General features: G+C 35.7%; 1 protein-coding gene across 1 annotated transcript in view; it reads left to right on the forward strand.

Annotated features, from left to right (window-relative positions):
• LOC112957592 (adhesion G protein-coupled receptor B3) overlaps window positions 1-15,380 on the forward strand; it is a 247,506-nt gene that overhangs the window by 45,921 nt on the left and 186,205 nt on the right. The window lies entirely within an intron of this gene.

Below are 15,380 nucleotides of genomic sequence, written 5' to 3' on the forward strand. Positions count from 1 at the left end.
CTCTGTCCCAATGTCTAATTTTGATGCCTAGTTATCTTCTCTGTGTTTTAATATACTCAGTATGTATAACCTGTCAGACTTTTCCATAAGTGTGTCTCAAGATTTCAATATAAAGTTTAAGGCTCTAAATAAAAGCCAGAAATTTGTCTGGAGAATACTATGTACTCTAGGTATGTGCTGTGAGCCTCTCCAAGATATACAGTGATTCAAATGGTAATTTAGAAAATCATGCAAAGTAAGGTAATAATGATGCATTAAGTAGCTTGAGAAATGTTGATAGTGATGACATTATCTCTTTTAATATTATATTCTTCCATGGGACAGTCTTTCCATTTATTGTAGTGATAATAGTATAGATGGAGAAGCACTAATTGCAAAAAGCAAACCCCATTAATCATCAAAATAATTTAAGCCTTTGGTTGCTTACTTCATTATTTCATTGTGTTAGGATTTCAAAAATTTATTCAGACTTATTTTTTAAACTATGTTTTCAGGACTCGAACTTTGCCAGACAGCATAAATAATAATAAACATTAAACAAAAAGATTCTTAACAATTAAATTTCACTTATTACTGTCTTCAGTGCTTTTAAAACTAGTTAGTTAAGAATATATCAGATAAATTTTTGGAAGGCCTGTAATGAAAATATAATTTTCTGTACAATAGTGAATATTTATTCTTGTCTGGTTTAGATTTAGATTGACAGATCTATAAACACTAACTCCTGTAAGGCACAACCTTATGTTGGAAGTATGTCAAAGAACTCACCAAAAAGTAACTGTCCTAAAATGTTTACAGCATTTCAGTAAGGAGAGCTTTTGCTCTTAACAAGTGATTCATTATTGCTGTCATTTACTGTTCGCACTGTAATGGTACTTAAGGCTCCCATCAGTTTTCATTCTTCCGTTATGCTGCACCCTGTACATATTTATAAAGAAAAGACATTATGTGCCTTGAAGAACTTGTTCCATGGCATTTTTATGACAAAAATAAAACAAGAGTTCACTTTAAGAGCACAGCTAGTGCTCTTTGGCACATTCTATTGCATTTTGATCTGTTTGTCCTCTGATAAATGTGGAAAAAGTAAAGAAAAACATATTTTAAAAACATGAAATAATTGGTATCTACATATTCATTCATGGTTGCAAGTTGACATCAGCAAAAACTTTGAATCTAAAACTGTGTATTGCACTGGATAGTCTAGACAACTGCATAATTGTTGCAAAACTTCTTTTGCTTATTTTTCCTCTTCCCACATCTAAGAGATTATTAGATTCTCAGGAGTAGATCTGATCTTAACTACCATCACCAAAGGAAGAAAAAGAGGCAGAGTGAGGTAAAATGAGTTTATAGGCTCATTCTGACTACCTCTGTATCTTGATGCATTGGAGTGAGTTCATCCTCTTCCCCACATTACTGCTTCCTCAGAGACAACCATCAAGCAAGGACAATATTAGTGGAGTCTTGATTCTACTGTATAACTCTTTGATTAGAATAGTTAAGCTCAAGTTGAAGGGTGAGATGAAGAGTAACTGTTATCAACAAGCAGTGGTATTTCATTTTCACAAATAAGAAAGGAGTGTGTCTAAAATAATTCAGTTTTAGTGTACAGTTTGCTACAGCTGCACTTTTTTTTCCTTTTTTTTTTTTTTTTAGCAGCACAGTTAAACTTCTGCCTTGTTTGAGGCACCTCTATGTTCTGCAATAAAAAAAAAAATTAAAAAAAAAAAAAAAGATACCTGGCATCTGATAATCACAGAATCACAGAATGACTGAGGTTAGAAGGGACCTCTAGAGATCATCTAGTCCAACTCCCCTGCTCCAGCAGGAATACCCAGAGCACGGGGCACAGGGCGGCATCCTGGTAGGTTTGGAAGATCTCTAGAGAAGGAGACTCTACAACCTCCCTGGGCAGCCTGTTCCAGTTGAGCTGAGTATTTCATTTTTGCACCACCAACAAGGACTTCTCACATGAGATTCTGTCTTTGATTTAACTGTACAATCCACTGCCTTTGAAATACCCCTTCAATGTAACAAAGTCATCTTCAGGGAGTGGGACTGCAAACCTAATCTAATTGGTTATGTAAACCGACCTAGGGAGCATTTCTCTTGATTCTCAACTGAAAGGATTGAACCATGCAGTTCTTAGCGTTAATTCTGTTGTAACAAGATTTTAAAAATGTGGGAGGTCATGTTTATAACTGGAAATAATATTCTCTGCATTTGAATCATCAAACAGATTTCATGTAGGAAGCAAATGTGTGCAGAAAGGAGATCTCTCTTTTATACATGCAGGACTTTGCTGTAGCTTTTATAGTAGTAGTTATGTAGTTATTTCATAGTTATTTACCTTAAAATATTTCCTGAGCTCTCCCAGATATTTTAAATGCTTTCTCTCATTATTTCATTTTAGAATTTCCTTACTTTTCAGATATATTAGAAAAAGGATTCAGGACTCAAATGAACTGCTGCTTTTTGTTGCCAGAAAAAAAAAATCAGTTCTGTAGCAAATTTCACAGTTTTGCTTGAATTCTCAGTTGCGTTTACTAATATCAGTTTACATGTTCACTTCTAATTGAATGACACTATAGTGGTCCATAAATAATAGGAATCCATAAGTGTTTGACAGATATAGTAGACTCCTGAGATCATTTGCAGATGGAGTGTTATCTTCTCTGCTTTTTTTTCCAAGACACACAAACAAATAGCTGTGGTTTAACAAGCTACTACAGACCAGCCCCACTGCAATCAGTTATGCGTTCTCAGCCGACTGCACATGTGATGAAAGTTACCTTATGCATGTGGTAGGCTGCCCATCACTGCATGTTTGGAGATGGTTAAGGAGATCCATTAGCACAGTCACCATGCCTCTGCTAAGCTTTTGGACATCATGACTTGTTTGTGCATTTGAGATCTTCTGAGATCTCAAATGATTTTGAGATCAAGCTGGTCGTGTGTAACTCTAGTGCTAAGTTGCTTCTTAACAGAACATCAGAGACTGTTTCTGTGTCTGGATAACCCACTCTCTGTGCTTTGGGGTTGATTAAGGCAGCGTAGTGAAAGTAAATGCACTTCCATTAAGGCAAGGCCCATTTCCTCGTAGTTCCTCTCTCGAGGATGAAGAACATGCTACGGATAACTTTAAAAACTGAAACGCCACAACTTCTGTTGATTAAGCCTGACTGGAACAGATGGTATGTGTTTTGTTTGTGTGCTCACAGTTCTCTACTATATTCCTATAAGAAATGACTGGATGAAATAGAATGAGGTATGGGACTGCCTTCCTCCTCTTCCATCTCTTGTTCCTCCTCCTCATCAGGCAACTGAGCAGGGAAAATGGTAGCTTTTGCTACCAGCATTTGCTACTGGAGAGACTCTGAATCAACCGAAACACAGGCTCACCTGCAAGAATACAGCAGGCAGTGGGAGAAGAGGGTTTTTTATTTTCATTCTGTCTTAACTACTATTTCAGTTTTCTCTGTTTAAAGGGGCGAGTTCCCAGTTTTAATTCAAAGAATAAATCCCGGCTTTCTGAACTTAGCAGCCTTTTGAACAGCTTTGGAGAGTTAAAGGTCTAGATAGGTCTATCTCAGGGCTTTGTCAGTTTGGGGTCTGCACCATAGTAAACCATTAAGAATTCCAAATAAATGTTCTAAAAGATGTCCAAGCTGGTAACAATCATATTCATACTTTAAGTAGTTTGCTAGACTGAAAGATTAGAGTGCTATAAGAGTAACTGCCTTTAAAAGTATAGATGGATTGTGGAGCTGGAAGTAAGGAACAGTATTAGGAAATACATGCTGCTATGCCTTCTGTTGTCACTAAAATTTCCTTAGGAGTAGGAGCCAAACGTGATTAAAGGAGGCTTTTGACAAAATTCAGACTTAATGTTGTAAGAGATTGTTAATAAGAACACCAAGTTGTCTTGAAGTGAAAAGTGTTGTCATGGATATTATTTGGAAATGACAGAAAATGAACAGAATTTGCAACATAAGAGCCTTTTTCATTCATGTTATTTTTGAGAAGACTTATCAATTTGACTTATCGGTTCCAAAACATATAGATATCACAAAGTTTTTTAAGCTAGTGAAAGGCAAAACTGTCAAGAACTTCAGGAGGTACAGCAAAATGAAGAGAAAGGTTTAGCCACTAGCAGATTAGCAGTATTGACAGAGAGAGTCATTGTAAGAGAGTAGTTTAAACCATAAATAATATAGGAATCTGTAAAAGAATTCAGTAAATTCCTCTGGTTGCTGTTCTGCAGACCTCAGAAAAGACTGTAGTATTAGTTTTGAGAAAAGAGCAGAGTAAAGAAAATATGGACAATGTTTTAATGTTCAGTAGTCATCACTCATAGTGTTGGTTTCAGTTCTGATTATATTGACTGAGATTCATTTTGCTTGCCGAAAGTATCACAGATTTCATTGCCAAAGTCACCCCAAGTCAAGGGAGGCTGTTGCTAAGGAGGGAATTCGTACCACGTCAGGCAGCTAAAATAACGGGACAGATTGCTCCCTGGATATTCAGGAGGTGAAACAGAGTCACAGAATCACAGAATGGTTAAGGTTGGGCAGTTGTATAAACAACAAAACCTGGGCAGTTTTATAATGCAATACTTTGTTGCTAAATGTCCACTTTAATTCTTGGGGTTTTTATATTCCTTTCAGGTTTCTGACTAGCTTGCAAATAACTAATAAAATATACAACAAAGTAAGCAATATTTAGCTAGCAGTCTTTGTATTTGGTTTCATACTTCTGCTGTGTGGACTTTTGCCAGTTTTGTGGTCTAATTTCCAGTTCCTTCTCAAAGTGGCCTAAAAGAGTCAGCACCCATCAGCTCTGCATTTTGAGTAGGGATTCTTCATGACTTTTCCTCTTACTTTTGATACTGTGTCTATAAACATAAGTCGAAAAAGGGCCAAATGTGGCTTAAGAGCTGTTGCACAACTGTCTATGCTGCTTAATTCTTAGCACCTTCCCAAACAGTGCCTGGGAACAGTTCAGAGCATAGTCCAGGCAAGGTTACTTATGCCAAGTTGGCCTAACTAACTCATTTCTCAGTGCATGGTGGAAGTCTATCCTTAGGCTCCCTATAGGTAACTTGTCATGGCTAGAGGCTAAAAGCTATCCCTATAGAGGCTATACGGGGAGGCTATGGCTATATAACCATAAAAGATTTTTTTTTTCTAGAGAGAAATAAGCTAGAGAGTAGGAAAGCTACAGACAAAAGTCAATTGGAATTTTTTTTCATACTCTTATATGTTTCTTCACCATATATATTCATATCACTTCCTCTGTATCAACTTTTGCAATTCCTTGATCAGCTAAATGTATTGACGTGTGGAAAATCAAGCTTTCTCAGATGATTAAAGGGACACTTTGAAGGTCGAGTTCATCACGACATCTAACTTAGTGAAAGTCTTACCTGAAAGTAAATGATCTCAGAGCTCATTTTTTTTTCTGATATCAAATCTTGCTAAGGTGCATTACCTGAAAGCTTGGTTGTGAACAGTACACAAAAGAGCATTTTTTTTCTCTTTTCTAAAACTACATGCTTTGTGATCCTGAAGAAAGAAGGCTACCACAGTCACTTGAGAGAGAAAAAAAAAAAACTTAATATCAAGGGAATATCTATAAGAAACTTATTCACACAGTCTTCACAAATGTGAATATAAAGATAAGCCTATGTCTATTTTCTAAGTAATAGACATAATCCAATAGTTAGTTTTGTGTATGCAATTTATTAGTTGACCTTAAACCTGAAATAAACTGCTCAGTGTTTTAAATGGTATGCTATAAGAAACTAGAATGGTCTAGTGGGTGTTTTCTTTCTCTACCTTATATAAAAATAATTTGCATTGGCATAAAGTGTTATAAAGAAGTAGGAAGCGTAAAACTGGAGGCTTCCTGGTTTCATTCTAACAAAAAAGAATGTTTGCAACCAGGTTAGAAAGCAGTAGGTACAACACATTTATGTAAATTTAAGTATGTGCATTTTAATTATGTGCATTTTAAAATTTTGTGTGAATCCTATTTCTTCACCTCCATAAACTCCTGTCTGTGTTATTATGCTTGTAGGTCTGTGTTTACCTGAGTAATTAAAAGCTGCCATTTTCTAAGGAAATTGTTTTATGACAAGATTTTTTTAAAGAGATTTAAATGTCCTGAGAATTTAAAGTTCTGAGTTTATTTACTGCTTTGCCTCAGATGGCTGCATCTTCAGATGCTCCTTAACAAATTTATAATAGAAACAGACTTAAAGGGATAGAAAGTAAGAGGTTGCTGTGGTAGTTTTGAGTTAATGCAGTAAGTACAGACCTGAAGTTTAGTAGTGTATTAAGGTGGCGCCAAGAGGCAACAGTCTTATTGTGTGAAATATAGTGTTCAAATACTCTGACAATACACTAAGAAGGCAGACATCACAACAGCATCCTTGCATCCTCACCAATCATACTTCAAGTTGGTAAAAATTAACAGAAAACAGTGGAATAATACTGATTTCATACATAGAATCTGGAATCATTAGTATTTCTTATTTATGTGTATACATGCATATGTATAATACATATATATTATTTATAATGAGTAAAGGGATGGCTATAAATTCTGCATGTTACTTGCAGTTTGTCAGAGAGAGATCTATTATGTGGTCTAATGGCTCAAAGTGCATGCTGATCTCAAAGGCGTGATCACTAGGAATATTTGGAAAGTTATTTGTACTTTTATAGATGGTGCCCCTTGGTGCAACATATTTCCTCCCTATGTTTGCACAAATATCTCATCTCCGGTAAAGCAGCAGAATGAGATAAGACTGGCCTGCCCACGGGGAAGAAACTGTGGGGCAGTCATCAGGATGATTGGATCTTCAGGGACTAGTAATCATGCAATCTGCTGCATCTGCACACACAGAACTTCTCTCGCCTTTGAGGGAAATGTTTATAAAAATACAGCAAGTTTATCCCCTCCTTTCTCCTTTCTTTTTTTTTTTTTTTTTTTTTTTTTTTACCTTAAGAAGGGACAACATGTTCATAAAGATTAAAGGGAATGTCTCATTTTGCCTTTAGGTGTCTTAGATTGTTCATTGCAGGAGCATAGAATGAATGTTTTTAATGCTCATTTAGCTTTGAAAATTGCATTGCTATCTAGGCAATGAAAAATAATGGTCTCCATTCACAGTCAACAATGCACAAAGAAAAGTTAATTTCTGCAAAATGGCTGTCATTTAACTTTGCCAAATTGAACTTATACCTGTTTCTTGGATGAACAGTTTCACTACTGGTAAACATGGCTGGTGATTTTATACGGCATCATCTATTTTACATTCCTGGTTGTATTTAGAAATCATTTTCAGAAATTAAAATTATAGATATCCAAATCTCTCATACACTCAAATGAGAGAGACTGTGAATCAGTTGCTGAGGACGTTCAAAATATAGCACTACATCTACGTAAGAATGATACTCAATAGGAGAGCTTGCAGGAGTGTGAGGCATTTGTTTGTACAGTTCATTACTTAGTTCATTACTTAGTTTTTCCTGTAGTTATATTTTCTATTGATAATGTTAGCCAAATTTTACCACCACTCAGAATACTCTGTGCTCACATTAATCTGAGCCATCTCTTGTCAGCATTTAAAGGTTCTCCTAGGTATAGCTGGGCATGAAATGGGATCGCGCAATCTGCGAAACTTTCTTTCAGATTTTAAACTTTGCATGTTTCACTGGCATAAAACCAAAGCTTCCATTAAAACATTATGTCGCAGCTGAGACTGACAAGCTGTGAATTTCTAAGTTGCCAAAATCTGATTTTGCCTTATTTTTTGACATTAGAATGATTTTATTTAATAGAAGTCACTGGTTTTTTTTGTTTGTTTGTTTTTTTTGTTATTGCTGTTGCTTGTTTTTTGTTGTATTGAGGATCGGGCTAGAAAACAACATGATTCTGTAGCTGGTGATTAGCGCTTTCCTCAGGAAAAGGCAAGTCAAGTTTCTGTTCTTATGCTGCTTCATCGTTGTTCTCAGTTTAATTATTTGGCTCCAGAATTAATTTTCTATGAATGAAAAAGAACGAAAAAGAAGGAAGACACAAAATAAAAACTTTATAAATATAAATATAGTAGGTTATTGTTAAAAATCCCAAGTCATTAAAATGTAGTTGCAGCTTTTGTTTAAGAACTTCCATCTCTTCTCCTACCTTATATATGCAATAATATGATTTATTTAGTCTTATTAAGGTAGTTAAGTTAGCTGTTGCACTTCACTGATTTTTCATCTTGTACTGCTTACGCTCAATTCCCATCAGTCCCCGCTTTAATGTTTATGTGAACATTGGAGTGTGGTTTGGGGAAAAAAAGGTTTTTTACATCCAATATATTTCTTGCTCTAAGCAGCCCAACCAGTATGTTGTCTTAGAGCCTGCACTGGAAGTCTCATTTACTGATTGATGGCATTAAGCACTTTTTGAGAATGCTTTAATACCATTGAAATAAAATCTCTCCTTTTGCAAAATATATAGTGTAACTGTAGAATTCAAATGATTAAATTATCAGGATGTAATTAGTAGCCACAGTTGATATCAGGATAGGTCCAGTTTGTGCTCTCCACACTAGTGCTCCTGCAAAAAGGGTTTTCTTTGCTTTGAAATATTACCCAATAACTGAGCAGCCTTATAGTGACCCTTAACTTTGCTCCTCTTTGGTTCAATTTAGAAATTTTTTTATGAATGTTTGCCACCAGTGTGCAGTTAGTTTGGTTTCCAATAAAGCACCGTTTAGATGCTTTGGGATTAGGGACAGAAAATCAATTTAGTACTTTGAAAATATTCTATAAAGGCAAAAAACTAAAGGGAGTAAAAACTACATACAGCAGGGGAAAAAATAACTAAAGGGGAAAAAAAGCAATTTCTTTCCTGTACCCTGCAAAATGCTGTTTATTGGATAACACTACTATGATCAGGCTAAGGTGGGGAGAAAAGGATAAAATACAATGTCCCTTTTCAACTGTCCAGTTCCCCAGCTTATATTAGGAAAGGCAACTAGACTCTATGTTATAATCTGTACATGGCCATATCCCAAGTCTGATGATGTAGATAATGACAGTAATCCCAAATGGCACTAAGAGCAAAACTGGGATTAGATTTAGACTCCTTAATGTGCAATGCGTTTTGCTAGACTGAAAGTATAGATTATTTTGGAACAGAATATACAAAAGTCTTCTTTAATTAATAGCTTGTCTGGCATGTAAATTCAGTCACCTTTAGGTTAATGCTTTCAAGTAGAGGAAATTAATTGAAGCAAATGTGTATTTTTGTTGTTGCTGTTGTGACTCAAAAGCTATCATTCAGTAGTAAGCAAAAATACCATCCCTGCCTCTTATTTTCATATATAATTTTAAGCTATGTCTTCACTTTCATGATATTGAATTTCAAAAGAATTAACTGTGAAATTTTATCAAATAACATAATGGAAGAGTCACTTTTATATCACAGATATAATTATGTTTTCTGGAGTATTGCATGTTGCAGAATGATATTTTATTCATATAAAGCTTCTACTTAAAGGCAATATTTGGAAGACACAGAGGGATGGTTAGCCAGAGCAGTGTGTTTTCCATTGGAGGATTCCTATTCAACATACTGAAATGAAAGGCATGACAAATTAAAGAAATAACAACAGCACAACAGCAATAGAAATAAAATCTGTATTAGAAAAACTGTAGCAGAAAATAGATTGTAGATAGGATGAAGCTTCAAAGAGAGAGTGAGTCATGTTAGGTGATTATAAAAAGGAAAAATTGCAGAGACAAGCATTCAAAATTAGGGACTGGAAGCCCCGTAATGGGGAGGCAGAGTGATGGCTGCCTTTGATGACATCTATTGCATCTTAGGAAAAGCAAAGAAAATCTAACCTATCTCCAGTAGGTATAATCCTACGTTATATTTTGAGTTAAGTATTTTGACTACATTTGACATAAATATTGTATGACTAATTTAGACACTGACCCCAGGCATAATGAGCTTGATTTTTGCGTGATCAATTACAAACAAGGATTAATCCAGTATCCCCAAAATTCAGTTTAAGCTCACTACATAATATATATTAAAAATAAAAATAAAATAAACAAAATAAAAGATTTTAAAACCCCCTAACAGGCAATCTGTGATGCCTATTTAAGCATCTCTTATCTTTCTCTGTTAAGTGTACTGAAAATTAATGATAAGTATAAGGTGCCTGAAAGTAGACATAGTTTGGAACAGTGGAACAGAATGTCTCTTCCTACAGTGAGGATAAATAAACAAGCATTTCTTTAAAAACAGAATAGAAATTAATATATTTAACTTGTTTGAGTTTGTGGGTTTTTTTTTTCCTCTCTGAGCTGCTCAGATCTCTTCAATTACTCCTTCCATCTCTTTGATTACTCCTTCCACAGCTTTAGGACAGAAAAAATGAAAAGCCTGTTTTTTGAGGGGAATGGGAGAGAAGAAGCAGGAAAAGCTGGAGATGAGATAACGAGAACTGGTTAATACACTAAGCACAACATACAAAGCAGGGCTTCCATGTTGATGAATATGATGGTATTATAAAAATCGGTAGTAATCAAGCTCCCTTGTTCTTTTCAGGCCCAAAATTTCAGTTAGTTGTTTGTTGTTGTTGTTGTTATTACTATATTCTGTATTTTATTATATGTATATTATTATTATTATTTTCTTTTAAATATATCTTCATTGTGCAGTTTTATTTTAATGGCCACAATAATTCTGAGATATTTCTCCTGAATTATTAAAGTTAATTTAGAATCCAACAGTGTGAACAAGTAAATCAAACTCAGTCTAATTAGTATTCCTTTCTACTTATATTGGATTGTGTCTATATTTCCCAATGAGGTACTGAGTTTTCAAAATGCTATATGTGATGTAAAAAACCTAAATAAATTTCACAGTGCCGCCAAGATGACTTTTTACAATCCCTTAAGCAAATCTTAATCTGCTTTGTCTACTCCGTGGAGAGCGTTCAAGATGAATGAGACATCTCTCCAAAAACCAAAGGCCCAATTACAAATTCCTGGGAGGGAGGTTAGAATCATGGCTCTAACATGAAACTCAGACACAGGAGACCTGTGTTTCTGTCCTAACTTTGAGTCACATTTTCTGTATGACTGTCTGTGCATGTCTCGTAGGCCCTTTCCAAGAAGGCCTTGCAGCACCTCCTTTTTGGCTGCTGCTGCCCCTGAGTGGCAGGACTGGACTTCTGCGAAAGGCAAACCAGAAGCTGAGTGACAGTGAGGCCGATGCACTGGCCTCACTGAGAGATGCGAGGTCGCACAGTACCCAAGTGAGAGCAAAGAAAGACTGTCAAAGGGCAGATAGGCCGAGCTACCATTCCAGATCACCATAAAGGACTGTGGTCTGAAATGCAGCCAGGACAGTTATAAAGTCAGAGTCAAGATCTGGTCCAGTGTCCAGATTCAGTGAACAGACCATTGATCAAAAGTCAAGTCCACAGCAAAGACTTCAGACATGTCCAATGTTAAGCCAGGAGGCAAAATCCTCAGGTCACGGTTCAGATAGCCAAAGTACATGGCCAGGCAAAGCTGGCAAAGACAAAGGATGAGAGATTCGGCTGGAACGTAACTGCTGAGTGGAGGGGCATAGGCTCCAGCTTGTGACAGCCCTTTTAACAACAGCCTGATCTAAGGTTACAAAGTGGCGTCTCATCAGAGCTGACTTGGAGCATAAGAGGTTAAAACTATAGAGATGTGGAGGGGTGTGCTCATGGCCCTGATAGCTTGGTCCCCAGGGTGAATGCAAAACTCAGGGTAGAAAATATTCACTAAAAAAGAGACTTGATGAGCACCAAGAAATTCTAAGCTTATGACTTGAATTCTCTCTGTCTTCTAAATTATAAAGCCAGGAATGTGGTGAAGCATTTGAGTCAGCTCTCAGTTATCTGGGATAAATTAAGCAAACTTGCCTTTCCTCTAAACCCTTGGCTAATGCATTAGGCCTTTTTGCAAATGAGATTTCAGGTATGTTTTTAATGTGCTCAGTTAGCCTAAATCTTATTACTCCTTTCTCAGATGAGGGAACCAATCTCGTCAGTATATATAGATACCAGCTTGAACATTTCAAGAATGCATTTCTCTGTTTCTCACTTTGAGACTTGTTTTTTCTCAGTCTTAACAGAGCCAAGCTATAAACAAAGCATTGGGTTGCTCAGATTGGGAAGGCACATGGGGAGAACTGCACATGGGGAGAGATGGCTTTTGAATTTTCTTCCTAAAATTTTCTTCCTCAAAAACAGAGCGAGAAAAACAAGTTTAGTTGTATATTGTGTCAATATCTTCATACTGCAGTTTTGTTTGTTATCTATCACAGCTCCATGTCAATGTGCTGCTAGGTGGCTAAACTACCTGGAAAAAAAAAGACACCTTATGGCTTGTACACACTATAAAAATGAGGACAATTTGCAAACACTTTCTCCATATTTACTGTTTTCCAGAATATAGCTTTTAATCAGGTACTACCTTTTAGGATTCATCAACCTATTTCATACTATTAACATTCTCAGACTTTATGCTTGAAAAAAAAAAAAAAAGTTATATTACTTTCTGTTTGAATCCGTTCATAATTCTGTCTTAAAATTGTCTTCAAAGTGTAGGAAAAAAAATCTATCCAGTAATAAAACTGAGATCCATGTCTGTCCTATTTTGAAAGGGTTGGTGAGGAACACTTACTAATTTACATGCTTTTTTTAATTCTCTGTGCTTTTATGTATCAAATCTTCTAAGAACATGCCTAAGAATTTAATCCTGAGATTACCTTTCAATATGCTGAGTAACTTTGTTCACAGCTTCTTAGATTTCTGGTAGTCGAATTTGGTTGTCATGTCTCTGGAGGTTAGACAGTGGCCACCTTTCCTGTGCTTCCGTTTGCTACTGCAGGAACCAACGAACCTCTGCTTCAGCTCTTCATTTCTCCAGGCAATTTACTGTTGTGGCAATATTTTGTCATTTACCTATTAATGATTTCAGTGTCTTTTCCCCTCCTCTAATGATCTTTCATCCTCTACAAAGTTTTCTCTATCTTTTTAATATTTCCTTGTGGATGGCCAATCATCATCGTTATTTACATACGTATGTAAATAAACATATGTATATGATCTCACTCCCTCGACTCTTTTTTCTTCTTTCTCAGAGGATGGCCTCATCATCCTTCCCATCACTTAGGCTCAATACCTTAACATCATTTTCAGTCTCATTTTTTCCTTTGTTTTCGGCCTGAATCACCAGCATGAACATGTTGTTTCACTTAAGTGATTGAGAAACACTTCTTCTGTTCACCTTCCCTGTACAGTCAATCTAAAATAATGTTGCAGTTACCTTTGCCCTTCTCTGTTATTACCATGTTTTTCACCTTTATGTAACATTAACATTTATTCACTTGAAATTTAAGTCATTCTATCCCATTTCATCATCATCCATCTTCTGTCTCACATTACCTTACTCCTCTTCTGCCTTGGGAAGTGCCTTATGACAAGGCGAGAGTAGCCACTTTAGCAGCATGAATTATTATTATCATTAACGCTAAGAAGAGAACAGCAAAGCTCTTTTAGAAACTCAGAAGTGCTTTGGATGTGACTATTGTTCTCTTCAATTTTTCATGTCTTCACCTTCTTCAACATTACTCCCAGAGGATAGAGTTATCTTGAAGCACAACCTCCCTCCATGTCTTGCTTAAATCTTTTATTAGAATAACCATATATTTCAGGATGCATTCCATTTATCATGTGGACATATTTTCTCCTGACTGTTCATGAAAAATTTGTTTACCTTTTCAGGAGTTTGATGGGCTTTTCTTCAAAGTTGTGTTTTAAATTTACAAACTTAAAAGTGAATTTGTTCATTACATTCATAACTGGCCAGCTGCAAACAGCCATATTCATCTTATAGGAAGTATTAATTGTCATAAGTGAATAGCAACAATGATTACACTATAAAAATCCTATGATTATTTTTCCTTCCTGAAGGGCATCTGGAACATGTCCAAATTCTGTGATATTCTGGCCATTTTTTGATACTAATTCTCTCTCATAAACTGAACTTCAATAGTTTAAATCTTTGAAGATTACCTCTTTTTTATATGATAAGGCTTTTATAGTAACTTCTAAGCCCATAACTATTCTTACTTTTTAAATTTCCATTTTGATTTCTGTAGCTGGAGTAAAGGTAGGTATGGGAAAATAATAAGAATTATTGTCTTATGCTCTGTTTCATTTTATCAAACCAGATTTTTCATCATAACAAATGTGGAATCTGAAGCCGCTCAGAGAATCCATACGCACATATAATATTTCATGCATCTTTAAAATTAATATACTTCTGAATTGTTTCTAAAACACAGAAGCTGACAATGGACAAAAGAACACAAAATTGAAAGGACATGCTAGCCTGCTACCTGTGAAAATGTATTTTTTAGTTCAATTACATAAGTAGCAGGAGAGCTCTGAGTGTTTTTTAAATGCATCCTAATCACTGCTTCAAGTCACATTGCTTTTTAACTAGTGCTAAATGTTATGCTGGTCATATTATTGATAAGGTAGCTTATTGCTCTAATTTCTTACATACTCTTGGATTCATATTTAGCTGTTAGTTTGGTGATTGGTCATATGTACTACATATATGTCTATATATGTTGCTCATATTGTTTAAAGGACTGCAATGACTTGTATAGTCAAAATAGGAATGAGTTCACTAATTATCTATAGTTTTTATCATGATAAAGTTATAATTTTACAAAGAGAAAATAGCAGGTATCTCTGTTCTGTCATGCAGTTGTCTGTGGAAATAGAGTAAGGAAATGTTCAGAGACTACTATTATGGAGTTTCTTGATTAACCTAAGGCACTGTTCTTACCTTCCAGTGAGCACAGTTTGCTTTGTACCATATCTGAACTTTCTGCTGAACTTCTGCTGAACTGAATCTATGCTGAACTTTCTTGCATTTTGAAATTTCAACCTCACCAAATTAAGAAAAACATCTCTGGGGTTGCTGTTTCTGTCTATGTCTTAGTACATTTTGCTGCCCAAGGCCCAGCTGAGTAGATGCTATGAGCTAAGGAGCTTCATAGATACCAGTGCACAGGCAGCTTCTAGGGATTTCCCTTCTTGCCTGCCCATGGACCATAGAGCTTAAAAAGTTTCAGATTGAATACGGCATTATTTTTCTGTTGATATTCATTCTGTTGATCTGTTGATATTCTGATCTAGGAGATCTGTTAGGGAATAAAGCATTATTTCTTTCATTGCTATGTGAAACTGGTGTGATGCTGGTTCTCTGCTGGGACATTACAAGAACATTATTCACAGAATGATGATTAGCTGGTGG

This window comes from Nothoprocta perdicaria, unplaced genomic scaffold (assembly GCF_003342845.1).
Source record: "Nothoprocta perdicaria isolate Ctin4 unplaced genomic scaffold, notPer1 scaffold_74, whole genome shotgun sequence".
Classification (NCBI taxonomy): domain Eukaryota; kingdom Metazoa; phylum Chordata; class Aves; order Tinamiformes; family Tinamidae; genus Nothoprocta; species Nothoprocta perdicaria.